Source organism: Natrix helvetica (genome assembly GCF_964273705.1).
Source record: "Natrix helvetica genome assembly, chromosome: 6".
NCBI lineage: Eukaryota > Metazoa > Chordata > Lepidosauria > Squamata > Natricidae > Natrix > Natrix helvetica.
The window spans coordinates 50,617,294-50,637,620 of record NC_138553.1 but is presented as its reverse complement, the minus strand read 5'-3'; positions in this window follow the sequence as shown (position 1 = coordinate 50,637,620).

Genomic DNA, 20,327 nt, shown 5'->3' with positions numbered 1-20,327 from the left:
GTAATGACTTTCCTGAACAATTGCGAAAGAAAGTAAGTGAACTGACTTTGAATAAACTATGAATGGAAACTTTTTGAATGATTGTTCTCCGATCTCCCGAGAGAGCTGAGCCAAAATGGCATTTCTCCCCCCGTTTTTGCTGCCATTACAAATGAACTGTTGTCTTTGAAAAATCTTCTGGGTTGGAATTACAAAACCCTGGTGAACCCTAGAGGAATCTCTTTATACAATCTTCCTTTGATTGGGGAAAATTGACTACAACTAGAGGGGAGCTGTATTGAAGACTGATATCCCATGCTGGATTTTGCATGCCTGTAGACCTCACCCGACAGCGCGCTCCTGTAGACGCCGTCTTTTCTGTCTAGACTTATAAACTTTATCTGAACTTCCCAATGCCTGCGAAAAAGGCCCCCATTCCTAAACCAGCATCAACTCCATCTTCTTCTGTTTCAAGTCCTGCTCCACAACAAACACAGCTATCTTCCTATTTACAACCAAGGGCCCCCGAGGGGGAACAGCAGTCTCAAGAAATGTTTCAACAAATGTTCCAGTCAATCTTAAAGGGACAGGACAAAATAAAAAAACAGCTGGCTGACTTAAGGGAAGAACTCAGAGAGAATAAACAACAGACTTTACAAAATAGCCAGAAAATAGATGCTCTGGAGGAGGGGGCTGTGGGGGTGGGGGAAGAGATGAAGGTTTTACAAAAAAAACCACTGGGATTGAGAATTATATGGAAAAAATGGAATTTGAAAGGATGTCTCTCTTTCTTAGATTTCAAAATATACCTGAAATGGAGGGTGAAGACTTAAGGGAGATTATGACAACAATGTTAGCAGATTATATTAAAAGAGATAAGCAACAGCTAGGGTGGGATATTGATCTGATATACAGAATCAACTCAGCATATACTAGAACACACAATGTTCCAAGGGAAGTTCATGTTAAATTTTTTAGAAAGACCACAAGAGATGAGATTCTAGGAGTTCAAAGGGGGGAACCTTTAAGATATAAGGACAAAGAAATAACCATTCTGAAACAGATACCAAAAAGAATAAGAGATAAGAGGAAGAAATTCTTCTTTCTAACTAAAAAGTTATATGAAAAAAATATCTGGTTTAGGTAGCTAATTCCAGAAGGCTTGTTGATTTTCTGGGAGGGGGTAGAGTGAGAAATAATACAGTAATGGAGGCAGAAGCCTTCATGGAAAAACACAAGAACCTCCTAGATGAAACAAGAGACACTGCACAAGACATGAAGGGGGGAGGAGCCATGGCTCAGCCAACAGACAGGGGAGAAGAGACAGCAATGAGACTTAGTTTAACAGAAATGATTTAAAAACACATTGCAATTGTTAATACAACGAAATGGTTAGAAGTGATATAAAGTATCGTTGAAGATGTTAAAGAATTTGAAGTTAAACTGCTAATATGTATGTAATAATGATATTTTGATATATATATATTAAATAAGAGAGAGATGTAAGGCTCTGGGGAAGTACCACCTTCCGTATGACGTAGCTGTCAAAAATTTTCTCCACATTTATGTACTCTTTTCCCAAAAATACTTGAAAAAACCAATAAAACTTTTTTTAAAAAAAGAATGTTCCTAGACTCACCCACATTACACCTCTGTTACTGGCTCCTACATAGTTTCCTTCTGGGTTAAATGTGAAGTGCCGGTTATCACCCTTAAAGTCCTGTATGGCTTGGGACCAAGTTATTTGCAGGACTGCCTCTCTCTGAGAGTATCTGCTCCTTCTAATCTATAGGTCCCTTCCCTGAAATCTTGCAATCTAGTGGGACCATGGAAGCTTATCTTTTCTATAACTATCTATGGAATAGTGTCTAGCTCATAATACAGCTGGTATCCACCCTTTCAGCCTTTCAGAAAGTCATCAGGACCTGGGTTTTTACCCAGGTAAGAATAAGTAAGAATGTATGGAGTTGGTTGCAGAGCACCCCAAAGGAATGGTTGAAGCCCTAGATTTTTTAATAGCTTTTTAAAAATAATTCTGGATTTTATTGTTTTTGTGACTCACTGGAAGTTGCATTTTAAGATGGCCAGCCATGCATTTTTACAAATAGATAAATATTTCTTTTTCTTTCATAGAGTGGTTTTATTGTAATATCAATATACTGGCTGAGTCTTTATTATTAGTAAATTCTTATTATTCTATGTTTTAAAAAATAGTAATTGGTTTTACAAAATCAGTCATTTACATTTGTATTTACAGACTTTAATGAAATCTTAAATGAAGCAAGAGACAGCAAAGTTCAGTGCTTTTGTGTGGAAGATTATGAGTGGTAGTTTAGCTTAACTCTCTTTTATAGGAAAAGTCATACAGAAAAAATATCAGACTACCTTAGTAAATTGTGGCAAGAGCCAAGGCTCCCTCAAGGAGGCTGTTTTGTGCACACTAATTGCTTTTTAGATGAATTCAAGTTTTAATCAGTGTTCATCCTTACATAGTGCTCATCATGCTTTCTCTCTCCATCCCCACCCCTTTTTTCAGTTGGTCTCTCATTTTATAGAATGTATTTATTCTTGTGATTTGAACTGAATGCAAAATGCGTAGAAATAATTTTCTTTGAATCCTTAGTGCCTCTTGAGCAACACGAAAGCTGAAGTTGGCATAAGAAGATGGATTCATGCTGGTAATCCTAATGAACAATGCTGCCTGGGTCTTTTTGTTTCCTTTTTTTTAAAGTGTGGTTTGCAAAGCTGTAATCCTATTGACTGTAAGGTTTTTCAAAATTCTGGTGCCAGCATTAATATAACAAGGAGTTCATGGGATTCTTCCTGATATTACATTATAGCCATGAGAAGCAATGCAAAATGTCTAGTGTAATAGAATGGACAATGGCTTCTAATGGAATGAACTATACATTCAAGCTATTTGATTTCTCTTTGCAAGGATGTGTTTATTTTATGTTTATGATTTGCAAAAAAGCTTGAAGATATTCATATATTAATTATTCATAAAGAAGAGTCTTCACTTAAGCCATATTGAGGCAAAACTGAATTGGCCATTTCCTCATACTTCTGAAGGAAGAGAATCTTGTGCTTTCCCAAGTAGTCCATATATATTTGGAGAGGTCTGACAGTTTGGGCTAAGTTTACTTAGACTTTAGACTTGAGCTGGAAAATTTATCAGTTGTGAACCATTTAAAAAAAGCATGTACAAAGATGTCTGATAAGATTACATACATTGTACTTAATATATCTATTTTGCAAACATTTTGGTATGTTACCTCAAATTTTATTATACATATTTTGTGTATGAACAGATCCGTGTAGGCTTTTTTTAATTGGAAAATTATACTGAATATTTCATAAAGGTACCAATACAAACATATATTTTGCTTTATATATTGGCTCTTGAATTGTGAATTATGTACATTTATTTCAAACTGTGAAAACATGAATGATTTACCTATTCCTAATTATTGGGCACATTGATTTCCTCTGATTTACAGATTTATTCCAAAGTCTGTCAGATAATGCTTTATTAAACTACATATTTCAAAAGAGCTATGTTCTACTGCAAGCTCAAAAGATTATTCTCCATAAACCTCTTTTGTTTCAGTGCTCAGTAGAATTCCAGACACTGAATTTTTACAAGATGAAATAGAAAATTACGAAACATTTATGTTCAAAACAGCCTATCCACAGCGATAGGCTGTTTTGAAAGCAATGGATGTATTCATATCTGTTTTCATGCATTACATACATACATACATACATACATACATACATACATACATATTATATGTACCTTTCCAAAATAATACCTATTTTGGTATACCATTTTCTCTAAAATATATTTATTTTTGTACTTTTTTCCAAATAAAAGTTGTTTGTCTACAGCTTTCTGTATAGATTTATGTGTGGTTTTATGGACAAATTTTTATCTAAGAAATGCATTACAGAATTGTGAAAAGGGAGGAATCTAAAATATAAGGAGCCTATAAGTTTTGAAACTTTTCAGTTTGCTTAAAAATATGAATCCAGCAACATTACTTAGCATCCCTAACACAAAGCCAAATGCAAAACTCTCTTGCTTTAGAAGGTGAATTATTCAGTTACAGTTATTTCAAACTCATGTTTAGTCCTCACATTACTTTTACCCTGGAAATGAACATATTAGTGAATTTGGGCAAATTCCTATCAAAAATAAAACTGATTGAATATTTATCTGATCTCTCATCCTGAGATCTGTTTTAGTCAATTGAGCAATTAAGATGTATAAATGCAAAAGAGGAAATGCAGCTAAAGTTCTTCTTAATTATTCCAAATGAATACTAATTCAATAGGTGATCTATCAGTATTTTGATTTCTCATTCTCTCTTTGTCTAATCTCAAAGAATATCCACCAGTGATGATTACAATATTTTTAAACCACAAATGTAATCTCATTTATTGTAGGATGCTACTAAAGTCAACTGTTACTGTGGATAATTTGGGCATTTATTGTCTTTGTAATCAAAACAATATTTCTCTCTTAGGGCATAATGATTCTTACACCCTTCAGATGTTGAGTAAATAACTTTTTCCCCCTAATCATTCTAATTCTGTCATTGATTTCTTAAAAGTTCATAAAAGAATGCTGGGTTTGATTTCAATAAATAAATGGCACCGAAGAATTTGTATGTTGCTAGTACTAGTATTAGCAATAGCATTTGCATTGCAGACTTTGCCAAATTATGCAAAACATCACATAAAAAATGAAAAGCTGAGTGTATCTTTTGCCATAACTATAAAGAAGCATGAATCCATTGAAATTCTCTCTTTTTAATGTGAAGTTATCTCAGTGAGAAAATATATTCTGTAAAATATAAAGGAGGAAAAAAAGAAAATCAATCTTTTTATTTAGGAACAAATTAAATTCCCACCTACAGTAATGGTTTTTACCTTAAAGCAGTGATAACAATCTTATTGTGTGTCAAGTTTCTCAACCTCTTATCTCACAAGGGTTAAGTTTAATAATATCTTCTTTTCAAGCTACTCTGTACTTATGGGTATTTAAGCATTTCAGTTAAACTTGATTGTTTATGCTGCCTCTAATAGACTTGGTGTCACTTTGAAAATCGTAAATGGATTTTGCTGAAGATTCAAATTCTTCAGACAGCCTAGAATTGATACCATTATCTCTCCACCCACCTTATTCTTTTCTGTAATTGATATTCCTGCCAGAAATATAGTTCAGTTGCACAAAGCCTTGCTTGATATATAAAAATCGTCTTCCTTTTTTTGTAGTAGCTAAACCACAACTGGGTGGTTCTCTTTTGTTTTCTTGTCTTTTAGACTTCAATATATATTAAAGAGTATATTTGAGTGTCATTGATCTACCAATTCTTTTGCATTGCTCTAATAGTCTTAGAGCAGTGGTAGGATTCAGCCAGTTTGTACCTAGTCAGGAGAACTGGTTGTTAACTTTCAAAGCAGTTCGGAGAACCAGTTGTTGGAAGAAATCTCCTTTTGTTTTTTCCCCACTTTACAGAGCTAATCTTGTAAGGAAGGCAGGAAGGAAACATTCTGGTGTTGTTTCTAGCCTAATCTTTATTACCCTGCTTACAGAAACTGCCTCTCTGGTTAACCATCTGGTTGACATTGTATTTATTTATTTATTTATTTATTTATTTATTTATTTATTTATTTATTTATTTATTTATTTATTTTCAGTATTTATAGACCGCCCCCTCTCCCCGAAGGGACTCGGGGCGGTGTACAGGTGTGTCATTAAAACGAATACAAAAGACGAATATCCTATACCCTTAAAAACGAATTAAACCTCATACAACTGTACAAAAAGTAAAAATTAAAAATTAAATTAAAAACAACTAAAAGCATACCCCTAAAAAATTTTAAAAATGCAGGATTGAGGAACTAAAATTGGGAATTAGGAATTAGGCCAGGCCGGCTAAATTGAACAGGTGGGTCTTTAGTTTCTTACGGAAGGAGCGGAGGTCGGTGGTAGTCCTGATATCTGGGGGGAGGTCATTCCAAAGGGTCGGGCCCATCACAGAGAAGGCCCTACTCCTGGGCGTCGCCCGCTGGCATTGCCTAGTGGACGGCACCTGGAGGAGTCCCTCTCTGTGAGAGCGAATCGGCCGAAGGGATGTATGGGGCAGGATACGATCCTGCAGATAACTAGGTCCTGTGCCATGGAGCGCTTTGAAGATGATGACCAACACCTTGAAACGCACCCGAAAAGCCACAGGCTTGTAACAGCTAAGGCGAAGCGCCCATCAACGTGAGTGAGGTTGAGTTGGCCACGCCCACCCAGTCACATGACCACTGAGCTCCACCTATCCATCCGGTCATTAGGGCAGAGAACTGGTTGTTAAATTATTTGAATCCCACCACTGTCTTAGAGCTATAATCTAAAACCATCACAAGTAGCAGTCAGTTATATTGAACAAGGAAATATGCAACACCTCTTGAACCTTATGATACTTCATGAACAGCTGGATAGGTCACATCACCATTTATGCACTAGTATAATAAATGAATTGTAAGACAGTGAGCATTTCCACATGACAGCTTACCTATGTTTGATACGATTCTACAAAAAGCAAGCAGAATTCAGATATTGTCCATTTGACAGTTCAAGGACATTAAGATACTCTGAGGATGTAGCTATTTATATGTTTTCAAGTATATAGACCTCAGAAAGTACCAGCAGCCAAACATCATTTGATATTTCTAGCTTACAGACAGCTGGAAAGAACAGTCAGACAACTAGTGCTGTTTTTTTGCAAGTCTCTAAAGAGTGCTTTGTTCTCTCCAATCACTTTCACAACAAAATAAATATTCGCTGCCCCTTTAAGAACCAAAAATATTAAACTGCCTGCATTACTTCACTCACTTTAATGAACTACCTTGTTATTTTCATGATCAAGTTCATTGATCTATATAGCAGGACCCATGCAGTTACAGGATGCAGAAGTGAGATCTTGGAGCAGTAAAATGAGATGAGCCACTTGATTTTACCTCCCATAGAAATGATTTCGCTGTTCCTAAATCTTGGCTATGATCCAATCTGGAAGGCTATTTCAATTATGTGTTTTACTGGCTTCTGCCTGAGCATTAATAGATTTACTGAAGGTAGAACAATTGTTCCATACTGAGTTCTAGATATATATTTGTAAAACAAATTAAATCTGATATGAATATATTTTCACCTATTTCTAACAGGTTATTATGATAAATTAATGGAAACATAGTAAGTAGAGAGAAAAAATGATAAAATCTCTTCATAACCACTCCTTTATTATTTTTCTAAGAAGGGAACTTGAACTTGTCAAGAAATGTATTAAAAGTACTTCAGTGCAACATGCTATATTTAGGAAATGCTTTTTGGTTTGGAGAAATTACAAAGAATCATATGAATGGGATAATGGACCCTATCATTTTCCTTTTCTGTGCCCTGTAAAAGTTCAGGAGTACCTCCTATAGGTACCTGGTTTTCACACCCCTAAAGGATTACATATGTGTTGAGAAAACTCATCTCTCCAGATGTAATCTTAATACATTTCTGATTGCAATCATAAGTTATAAAATGAGATACTGTATATAAAATGAGAAATGAGATATAAAAGAATGGAGAATTAGTGTATTTAATGGGGATGATTTATTCCAATTGTCAAAATATTTGCATGGCCAATGTGTTAGGTAAGTAGTATAACCATAGAAATATCATGCCATTTCTATAGAAAATTTGTTAAATTTGTGCTGGGAAAGATTGAAGGCAAAAGAAGAAGGGGACAACAAAGAATGAGGTGGCTGGATGGAATAATTGAAGCAGTAGGCATGAGCTTAAATGTACTCCAGAGGATGGTAGAGGATAGGAAGATCTGGAGGAATGTTTTCCATGGGGTTGTGATAGGTCAGACAGGACTTCGTAACTAACAATAACAACACAGTGGAGAAATTAGTTAAAGATTATACCAACAAACAACAAAAATCCAAGAAATTCAACCTACCAATCTGTTCAGGACTGATGTTTAAATAAATGCTTAGCAGAAATGGGCTACCCACAATAAAAGAGTTCAGAAGGTGACCTCACTGTGAAGAAGAGTTCAACTCAGAGTTATGGAGGAGGCTGGATTTATAACAGTAGTGCAATCTTATCCTTGGTATCTTTTCAAAGAATTGAATTTAAATTGAATTAAAGAGAGATCCAACCTAGAACTAAGAAGAAATTTCCTGACAGAACAATTAACCAGTGGAACAGCTTGCCTCCAGAAATTATGGGTGCTCCATTGCTGGAGGTTTTCAAGAAGAGCCATTTGTCCAGAATTATATAAGGTCTCCTGCTTGAGCAGGGGTTGAACTAGAAGACCTTCGAGGTCCTTTCCACTCCTGTTATTCTGTGTTGTATGAGTTCAGGGTAGATGCAAAAGGAAAATCTATATATAATATAAAATATTTTATAAAATATGTATATGAAATATAATATTTTCATACATTATGTGAACTTTCCAAAAGATGACCTAATTAAATTAAGAGCCTCAAGATAAAGTTCAAAACAAATCCAGTCATTTTGGCATGTTCTTTTGCGGAGCTGAAGCTGATTTCTGGTTAATGGTCTTTGCACTTTACCCCTATCTCTCCCCTCCCTCAGTCTGTGTCATAAATAATATCTACCAACGAGGTTTTAGAAATATGAGATCCGACTCTGGCCAAAGGTATGCATGGAATCCTCCCTCCTGTCCATGTCAACTTGATAATAGTCATGGCAATGCTTTATAAGTTGACATCCAGCTCCCCTCACTTCCCGAAAGCAACCTGTGTGACACAAAAACAATTTGAGTACAGGTACATAGTTTAGGGATGCATTCCTCCCCCAGGCTTGCCTGGATTTTCTGCATGGAATTTTGCTATAAGGCAATCATCCTGGATATTCATACTTTTTACCCAAGATGCCTCTGATAAGGGGTAGCCCTTCCACTTGATTAAGTATTGAAGTTGTCTCCTGTGCCACTTTGAATCAAGGACTCGTTGAACCTCATAATGGGTTTGGCCCTTTATGATTACAGGGGTCTCCCGGGATAGTGGTCTCAGAGTGGATCTGATCACGGGTTTTAAGAGGCTACTATGGAATGCTGGGTGTATCTTCCCCAGCAATCAAGGCAGTTTCAATTACACTGTGACTGGATTGATGATCTTTACTATGGGGAATGGTCCCATAAACTTTGGCCCAGTTTCTTGCTAGGGAGTTTTAATCTCAAATATTTTGTGGAGAGGTAAACCTTCTCTCCCACCCGGAATGGCTGTTGCGGAGCCCAGTGTTTATCTGCCTGTTTCTTATGGGTTCGTGCCGCTTTAGTGAGCACTTTTTTGACATTTTCCCAGCTTGCTTTCAGCATCAACATCCAATCAGTCAAACTGACTGAGGAGGGAGGATCCCTTGGATACTCAGGAATGGGATGAAGTCTATGCTGCTCAATACTTTGAATGGCATGAGTCTACTGTGCTACTGTGAACAGCATTATTGTATGCGACCTCAGCAAAAGATAAGAGGTCTGCCCAATTGGACTGCTGATAGTTCACATAGCACCTCATGTACTGCTGTATCATGGCGTTCAGTTTCTCTGCCACCCCATTGGTGCTTGGATGAAAAGCTGAGTTAAGACTCTGGGATGACCCAATTGACCGCAGGAACACCCTCCAGAACTTAGCCGTAAACTGGACCCCTCTGTCTGAGGTAATTCTTCAAGGTACTCCATGCAGATGGTAGATGTGCTTCACAAACAGTTTGGCCAGCTTGTGAGCCAAGGGTAGTCCACTGCAGAGTATGAAGGGTATGTAGGGATTCTGGGATGTAGAGTTTTGTCCCCTTCCATGCGAAGTTGCTTTGGAACCAGGAGTCTGCTAGCAGTTCAGTTTTGAGTCTCGTGGTTAGGTCGTTTGCGGGTTGGTCTTGCCGGTCACGGTGTTGCCGCCTGGTAGTTACTTGGGCAGTTATTTGAGTAGAGGGAATGATGGTGTCCACTACGTGCTCCCGTTCGCATTTTTACTGAGGCATGCAGAGAGGGTGTCAGCTAGAAGGTTCCTCCACCTGGGGTGTGCTTTAAAACAAAATCAAAATGGTTGAAGTATTGAGCCCATCGGACTTCTTTGGGTGATAGTTTCTGCGGGGTCCTGAGTGCCTCCAGATTTTTGTGGTCAGTCCAGACTTCGAACAGTTTCTGGCCCCCTTCCAACAGGTGTCTCCAGGTTAGCAGTACCCATCTCACCATGAAACCTCCTTTTCCCATGCGTCCCATCGTCTCTCTGTGTCTGTGAGCTTGCAGGAGGTGTAGATGCAGGGTTGTAAGTTTCCTTGGTTGTTGCTTTGGATTAGCACCGCTCCCACTGCCATGTCGCTGGCATATGCCTGGATCACGAAAGGTTGCTTGGGGTCAGGATGCTTCAGCACCGGCTCCCTTGAAAACATTTCTTTTAGTGTTTCAAACACCTCTTGGCAGGTTAGGTCTCACTGTATGGGTTGTCCCAGGCAAGGTTTCATTCCTGGGCTCCCTGTCTTCAGGAGGTCTGTCAGGGGTTTGGCAATCTTCACAAAGGAGGGGATGAATTGCCTGTAGTAGGTCACAAACCATAGGAAGCTTTGTAGCTGTCTGCAGGTGCGAGGGGGTTGCCAGCCTAGGATGGCTTGTACTTTGGCTGGGTCCATCTCTATTCCCTCATTTGACACTTGGTAACCCAGATTGTCTAACCATGCACAGTGGAATTCGCATTTTGATACCTTGACATACAGGTTGGCTGCCAGAAGTTTTTCCAGTACTTGGCAGACCAGGGGTATGTGGTCCTCCATGGTCTCAGTGTAGATGAGGATGTCACCCAGGTAGACGAGGATCCCCTTGTAGATATGCTCGTGCAGCACCTCATTTATTAACTGCATGAATACCGCTGGGGCCCTCTGCAGTCCAAAAGGTATCACTTTGAATTTAAAACTCCTTAGGGGGCAGTTGAATGCTGTTTTCCACTCATCTCCTTCTCTGATACGTACTCGGTAGTATGCTTCTCTGAGGTCTAGATTGGTGAAAACTTTTCCCTTGGCCAGATGAGATAGTATGTCCTTCATAAGGGGGAGTGGGTATAGGTCAGCGATGGCGAACCTTTTTTGGCTCGTGTGCCATAAGTGGGGGGAGCGCAGGGGCATCGTGTGCAGGCGTGCTGCACCCATAATGCAATGTGTGGCCCCCAGTGCGCATGTGTGCACTACAGGTGCTCCCCCTCCCATTTTTACATGCTTTTTTCACCCTCCCCAGGCTCCAGAGGCTTTATAGGAGCCTGGGGAGGGTGAAAACAGCCTCCCCCGCCTCCCCCGCCCCCGGACGCCCTCTGGAGGCATCAGCGAAGCCTCCGGACAGTCCCTGAAGCCTTTGGAGCGCTCAAAACGATCCTCCGAGCAAACCGGAAGTCACTTCCGGTTTGCTCGGAGGGTCATTTTAAGCGCTCCAAAGGCTTCAGGGACCGTCCAGAGGTTTCCCTGACGCCTTCGGAGTGCTCAAAATGACTCTCCAAGCAAACTGGAAGTCACTTCCGGTTTGCTCGGAGGATCGTTTTGAGCGCTCTGAAGGCTTCAGGGACTGTCTGGAGGCTTCCCTGACACCTCCGGAGGGCTTCCGGGGGGGCGGGGGAGGCTGTTTTCACCCTCCCCAGTTTCCTATAAAGCCTCTGGAGCCTGGGGAGGGCGGAAATTGCTTTAAAAAGGGTGAACTCAGCTGGCCAGAGCACGCATGCACGCTGGCCAGCTGACAGGGCAGCGCCTCACGTGCCCTGACAAATGGCTCCATGTGCCACCAGTGGCACGCGTGCCATAGGTTCGCCATCACTGGTATAGGTTATGTATGCACACCCCATTTATCCCTCAAAAGTCCACACACAATCTCATAGTTCCGTCTTTTTTTTTTCTTTGAAGAGGACTGGTGTCACGACCCGTGGCTTGGCTGACTCAATGAATCCCCTTGCTAGGTTTTTGTCTATGCATTTGCACAACTGTTGCATTTCCCGGGGCATCGTGGCGTACAGTTTGGGCTTGGGTAGTTTTGCCCCAGGGATGATTTCAATGGCGAAGTCTGCCTCACAGTGGGGAGGCGGAACATCGCAGTCAGCCTCGCTGAATACTATTTCAAGGTGCTGATATTCCCTCAGGATTTGTTTGGCCTCTGGGGTTTTGTCATATGTGGTTGCCAGTTGTTCTTGTGGGTTCTTTCAGGGGGGGGTGTTCCTGTATGGGTAGTTTTTTTGCTAGCTGGTGTGGGAGGGGTTGGGGGGGCTTGATATCCTAAGTATGTGGGAACCCCCTTGCCACTGGATGGTTGGTCCCCACTTGTCTAGCCAGGAAAGTCCCAGTATGACTGTGTCTGTCATTTTGGGGGCTATTATGAATGGAATTACTTCCCAGTGATCCACTAGCTCGAGCCTCACTGGTTTGGTCAGGTGGGTGGCATAGGCTCCTCCCATTAGGGACACATTGACCTTTCAAACCGGATTGGGTGGGGCAGTCTTTTTTCCCTGATCCCCAGTTTCAGGACTGTGGTTAGGTTGCTCAAGCACCTCGTGCCGCCTATTAGGGCTTGAAATCCCCCCAGTTTCCTGTATTTGGGGCTGTAAGGCATATTGGAAAAAGGAAAGGGTGAATTGGTTCACTCACCATTGGATCATTATCTCCCTCGTCCTCGCTGTCATATGATTTGGGTGACTGGTTGTCTTTGCCTGGGGTTTCACCCGAGGGGGGAAGGAGCCTCTGCAGCCTGGAGGACTTTCCCAGACATGTTGGTTGTCCATTTGGGGCCTCGTTCTGGTCATGCCTTGGGTGGTGGGTGTGGCCTTGGTTTTGGAGCTGGGGTTGGGCAGGCAGCTGCCATGTGGCCATCCCCCTGCATCTGTAGCATTTCAGCGGATTTCAAGGGATGATTGGTCTCAGGGCCCGCTGTGGTGCTGTGGTTCCCCATCCCCTGGGTGGTTTCAGGTCAGCTTGACCTCTGTCTTTTGTGTCCGGTTGCTTTCTCATGTTGTTGGCATGCAGTCCACTGTCAATTTTTGTTGCTACTTGAAACCACTCAGAGAGTCGATTTGGGATGTCGCAGTATGCAGTTAGCTGGGCAATTTGCTTGTCCAGACTTGTTCTGAAAAAATGCACCAACAGCTGTTCTGGTAAAGGGGGTAGCCTTCCTATGACCCTCCTAAATTCACGGATTTGCTCTTTGATGGGGCGGCCCCTCTGCTTTAGTTGCTGAGTTCCTTTTCTTCATGTGGGTCCTCCTCCACCTCCTCAAATCTGGCCTCTAGCAGTTGCAGGAAGTCATCTATGTCTTTCAGTTAGGGGGCTCTCCTCTTGTGGAGGGCTGCTAATCATTCCATTGCTTTTCCCTCTAGCCCCTCTGTGATGGTATTCACCATGGCCCTGGGAGATGGGTAGAGGTGCGCATAGCATTCTAGGTGGATATCAGCTGAATCAAGGAATAGAGCTAGCTGGTTTGAGTCCCTGTCAAACTTTCCCCTGAATTGGGGTGGGTCATTCAGCCCTACTCCTCCAACCTCCTATCGGCCTTTGTATGCTTGTGCCTGATATGGCTGGCTGTCTTCCTCACCTCTAGTTTGGAGGGAGGGAGGGGTTTGCCTGCCCTGGGCAGCCTGCCTGCTGTGTGGGAGAGGCACTGTTTGCAGTTTTGGGCTCCTTCTCCTTCTATTGGGTGGAGGAGTGGGGCTTCACTCCAGTCTGCATCTCCTCCCTTCAACAGGATCAGATGTCCCTCCCTTCTCTTTTGGGCGGCATGATGGCCCCTCATCAGCAAGAGTGGTTCAGTCAAAATCCTCCCTCTGTTGCTCTATTGCAATCCCCAGGGATTACATCTGTGGCTTTGGGAGCCTGGCTTGTGCCCAGTCCCACCTCCAGTCCACCCTTGCCAACTTGCTTGAGACACCCCCCCTGTATCTGGGGTCTAGGGCAAGGGAACTCTACTTCAGCTGCCTTAGGCTCTAATTTCCAACAGTACTCATCCTTTCTTGCTTCTGCTGCTGGGGGAGTGCTTGGAGAGCCCGGGATTCAGGAAACCTGGAAATCTTGATAGATTTTAAAAATCAGTTTCGGCTCTCTGTGAAGATGACCTAATTGAATTACAAGCCTCAAGACAAAGTTCAAAAGAAATCCAGTCATTTATTAGGATCAACATTTTCGCATGTTCTTCTGCGGAGCCAAAACTGATCTCTGGTTAGTGGTCTTTGCACTTTACCCCTATTTCTCCCGTCCCTCAGTCTGTGTCATAAATCATATCCACCAATGAGGTTGTAGAAATATGAGATCTGACTCTGGCTGAAGGTATGTATGGAATCCTCCCTCCCGTCCATGTCAACTTACTCATGGCAACACTTTACAAGTTGACATATTAGATATGAAAATGCATGTTTATATATTGCTGATAACAGTGCTTTCACTTACCATTACTTATCAAATTTCCTTTTGTGTATTTCTATGTCTTGACATTGCTTACTTGGAGTGCTGATGAAGAAATATTAATACATTGATAGGTATTTCTGGACCATTAATAATAGTGTTTTCTGCTTTGCTCACTTTTAATTAATTCACTGTACAAGATCTTGGCATTCGGGAAAGCACAAAGTCAATACCCAAGCACATCTTTGCTTGATTTTCCCAGAAAGAAGCAAAGTAAAGGATAATGTTTCTTCAGATTACCGTCAATCATGGTTAATCGCAAAAGCTAGAAATAACAAATAGTGCCAGTTATGTGGTACTTTCTCAAGTGAATAGCCTGTAGTTTTCTCCCTCTGAAGAATAAGTAGCCAGATAGTAGAACTTTGTTTTATTTTTATTAATCACATTTAGATCTTGATTGTCTGTCAAACAGCTTTGTGAATACACATAGCATATTCCAGTTGTATGTATCCATACTGTGCACTCTCTGACTCATTGCTATCATCTATACTCTAATAGGCTACATCTATTTTACTGCTACACAACAAAAATTTAGTTGTGCTGGACTCCCACTTCTTCATCCTGAAATGAGTAAAGAGAGATAGCAATGTGTACAATTTGTAGAGTCATTTTGTGATGGACCTCTTGCGTATTACACCTCCCCATTCCCTGGATCTCTAATTGTGCACCTTGGTATCTCTTTTGCAACTTTTCAGTATCAATATGGTTCCATTTTAAATCAAATTAAATACTGCTAAAGTAAATTGTTTTTATTGTTAAAGCAGTACTTTCCCAAACCCTCCATAAATCCTTTTTTGGGGGGAGGGGGAGTGTAGATCTTAGTTCATGTGCTATCATAATCTTATTTCTTAAGATAATGCTACTCATTAAATTTTTGAAGATGTTTCCCATCTGAGTATAAATGTTTAACCATAAACCTGGCTATGACAATTCCTTTATTCACCTAGATATTCCAGTGTTTTAATGTTCCCATTTTAGAAATATCAGTTATCTTGCCACAACTTTTCCATGCAATATTCTCTAATGAAACTAACTAATAGGAGTAGGATAATCTTCATAACCCACAATGGCTTCTTGAAAAGTTGCTTTTTCAAGTCTCTTTGAACACCACAAGGGCAGGTGATTCAACTATCAGGACACTTTTTATTATTTAAAATTTTGTTTTGTTTAATTAGGATTTTGAAAAAGCTAAAAATCTAATTGACTATGAAGTCCGGCAGTTTCCTATGAAGATGTCTGCAAGATCATTGATGTTTATTAGTACCATGTTTCCTATACTTGCAATTCCTCTATCTAAGGAAGAGGTCCTTCTCTATCTGCTTTTGAATTCTACTTTCCTATAAGAACTAAATCCAAAGTGGTCTGGGCCAAGAGCCTTTATTCCAGTTGAAAGGCAGTCATCAAATGCACATATGTCTCTAGCAGATGTTGATGTTTAAGGCATCATTGTAGCTTAAAGTACAAAACTGTGACAAATATCTTATACATAATTGAATGTAAAATGCCTGAATCATGTCTATAAGCAACAGGAAGTCTTGAGCAAGCAACACAGCAGTTTATATCTTGATATTTTTAGCATTTACAACTGCCTGTTACCTAAAAATCTACACACAAAAAAAAGCTCAGAAGCCCCCGTTTCAATCCTGAAGATATGTTGTGAATTACTTCATTCTACCTAGCTATGTTTGTTCTTGAAAGGGACTGCTTGCTATGGGAAAGAATTATCAATATTTTACTCTGTGAAAGAGTTTGGTCTGACATCTTTTCTGTCACCTGTTTATCAGTAAAATAAATCTAATTTCACTATATTATAGAAAGGATAAAAATTACTGCAGGCATTTTTATGGCTCTTTTCCACAGTTGTTTTCATTACATTCACATGTAGTAGAATTTTCTGAATTCGATGTTGAAAATAGGAAGAACAGCAGTTGAGATTCTGATAGAAGCCATGTCTAAAGCCATAAGACTGAACAATTTATGCCAAGCTGAAACCTTCCAGTTCAAGCCAATAGTGTTGTGAATAATGCTATGACTTCTTCACTAATTATATGCAAATAAAAATGACAATAAACTAGCCAACTAGAATGATACCCGAAAAACAAACTTCTGAAAGTATATGAGTAATGAAAATAAAAATTGAAAACAAAGGGATTATTCAAAGAAAATTACTTTAAAAATTACTATTTAAAAAGTCATAGCTTGATATGTGCGAGAAATAATTTCAGTATTTTAGAAACTAGTTGAATATGTTCATTACCACTGAAATATGAACTGATAGAACAAATGATAGTTTCAATTGATTCAACTCCAAATCATTTAACACTGAATTGGTCAAGAATAATTATTGGAGAAAGCTCGGAGAGACTCTGAGCAGATGCAATATGATCTGTGCTATAAAGAAACTTTTCAACATAGACTTTAAAATAAGAGAGGTAATAATGTTAAATATAATTTACATTGTCAATAGTCCCACGAGGTTAGACAGAAAAAGAAACTCCTGGGACATTTTTTTTAACCAAGAGTATAACTTTACTGAAGATTCCATGTGGTTACAGAAGTAGAATAGGCAGTTCTAACTATTTTGTGTGAAAACAACATAGGAAAAGTTTTCCTTTTTCCCCTGGACCTCACATTGGCTACCGATCACTTGCACTCTCTTTGTTTTGGGAAGAATCTATCTGCCTTGGATTTCTGCAACTGGCCACCTTGAGGTGTTGGGCTTGTCTCAGGCTTCCAGTTGGCACACTTACATTCCTAGTTTCCCTCCCAAACCTCCCTCCCCTCCCATTACACTTGTCTCAGGGGCTGGTTGTTGTCAGCGTTACTGCCCATTCATTTTGTTTAATGCAATAGATCGGGGTGTCCAAACTTGGCAACTTTAAGAGTTGTGGACTTCAACTCCCAGAATTCCCCAGCCAGCTCTGCTGGCTGGGGAATTCTGGGAGTTGAAGTCCACAACTCTTAAAGTTGCCAAGTTTGGACACCCCTGCAATAGATCTATTGAGAGCTCTGTTAAAAATGTGAATTGGCAGAGTAGTTTCTACATAAGGCAGAAAGTGCATTTTATAATTTCTTTCTTTTGCTTCTAATTGTCCTAACTCCATTCTGTGTCTCTTAAGTTATCCTAAAACATTTTTCAGAAGAATAATCTTTTATGATTAAAAAAATGGAAGAAAGCAAAGAAAGAAAAATAAACCTACTCTTCATTGCCAGCAAGTATAATCAATGTTAACAATTTATCACTGTCTTCTCAAATACCTCTTTATTCCATACCTCACCCCATACTCTGTAAGTCTGTCTCTATAACCTTCTCTCTCCATATCCATCAACAAAGATCCAATAACTGATCTCGAGCTAACTATAAAAATGCAGATCCTGGCATCTGTTTTCCCCCCACTTCTTGAAAAAACCTTTTCATGGAGTACATATAGGTACTCCTACAATCTCTGTTTATGCAGATTTTGCAGTCTGAATCCTCCATTTGGATGACCTTTCAACCAAAATGTATCTTCCCTTATTCTAAAAGAATATAAGTTCACCAGAATGGCTCACCAGAAACCCTAAGGGAGCTGAATGTTAGATGGAGATTCAGATTTGTGTAGTATAAAGCAAAACAAACTGAGCAGCTTAATTCCAATTTTGAGGCTGCTGGTGATGGCTGACTACTGGAATTTCTGGAAAGATAGCTACTGTATATTGGTAGGTGTTAGGGTAGAATAGAGTGGAATTTTCTATGACTCTCATTGATGTTATTAATTATATTGTAATATGTAGTATATAGCACTACCACATATCTTGTTAATCTACAGAGGTTTTGTTTAAATATTCTTTTACCTTCCCTGTCATGAAGGATGGATATGTTGTGTTGCAAAGTCTTCTATGAAGAAAAGAACTCTGCCTAGGCAGAAATATGGAAAGCGCCAAAGTAATTATTTTAATAAATATTTTGTTAACTTGTGTTCAAAATGTTCTATACCAATCTGTCAACAATATACCATACTTTGCATCCATAACATAAACAGTTTTCAATGAAAATTTATCTAATTCTATTTTTAAATGTTATGAGCATTTCATTTAAAAACAAATCAAAATTTCAATTCTAGCAGGCGAAAGCTTTCCACCTTCTTCTTGGAATGAATACACATACCCACATGTGTGTGTGTGTGTGTGTGTATGCACACACACACACGTGTGTGTTTATGTGTATGTGTGCGTGTGTGTGTGTGTGTGTGTGTGTGTGTGTGAAGGTTCCCCTCGCACATATGTGCTGCTCATTCCCAACTCTAGGTGACGGTGCTCATCTCCATTTCAAAGCCCAAGAGCCAGTGCTGACTAAACACTGAAGGTGCACAGAATGCTGAATGAAATTGCAATCAGATATTGCTAATATCACCCGGAAGGGGTGAGCGGCGAACGGGCGAGCGGACCAGCAGGCAACTGGGCGGACATGGGCAGGGCCAACCAGGGGTGGTTTTTACTGTTTTGACAAACTGATTCAAATCATCCCAACCGGTTTGCCTGAACCAGTCTGCACTGGTTGAATTTCACCCCTGATTTGCATTATTTGGTAGGTCAGAATTGAAGGCAAATGAAATGTTGGAAATTTATAATATGGCCTCAAATGCCTGCAATTTTAACCTTATCAAATGATATTATTTGCCATGCTAAAAGAAACCCTAATATTCACAGCTGATGTTGAAAAACCATTAGAATTGTAAGATACATTTGATATATTAGACAAAACATTAATGGTTTCCTCAGGATTTTGGTCATAGTAGCATTAAGTTGACTGATTTAATTAATCTCCTTTGGTCATATTTTAGATATACCCATGATGCTTCTGCTAATTGGTGATAGAGTATGGTGGCAGGAAGCTACAGGATATTTAATAGCACTGCATAAAAATGGTTAAAATGAATTTAATTTAATGACTTACTTTCATTGAGTCTCTTGCTAAACAGTTAGGCATAAAATTAATTACTTTTTAATTGAATTCCTAAACTTAATCACTATACAACCTTTATCTGATAGTACATGTGGGGTATAAGATAACAGGTTAACAATGCTATGCCATAAAATAAAGCTTTACAATATTTTTTCAATCACTCTTGCTATTTATAAATATATAATTTATCCCAATAGATATGTGCAATTAATATTTTCATAATCATATCAAAATACCCAGTTTACATCACTGCATTTTAGGTAAACATCAGCATTATGTAATGTACCAGTGTTATTGGAAACATCATTGCTTTTTCATCCAGATGTATATCATAAGAACAAAGGAGGGAGGCAGGGAGGCAGGGAGAGGGGGGGGGGAGAAAGACCATTAGGTTGAATTGATTTAATTAATTTTCTTTAATATTTACATACAGATTCTGCTTGATCAACATATTCTCAGCATCACGTAACTCACATCAACCAATGCAGCTTCATTAAAGGATGTGGAACAACTGATGCCATCTTTGCAGCCTGTCAGCTCATAGAGAAACACTGTGAAAAGAGACAAACGCTACACATGGCATTCCTAGACCTGGAGAAGGCATTTGAATGTGTCCTACACCAACTGATCTGGTATGCCCTCCAGGATCATGGAGAACCTGAACCACTGGGTCAAAATTCTATATAAGAACACTAGCAACCAAGTGAAATGCCCAGCAGGCCTCTCCAACAGATTCCCAGTGACGGGGTGCTTCAAGGCTCTGCACTGTCACCACTTCTGTTTATATTGGTCATGATACCATCATGCATGACCTGCAGCAGAATGCACCCTGGACTATGCTCTATGCTGATGAAGTTATGCTTGCTTCTACCACCAGAGGTGAACTACAGCAGCAAGTTCAAACATGGACTT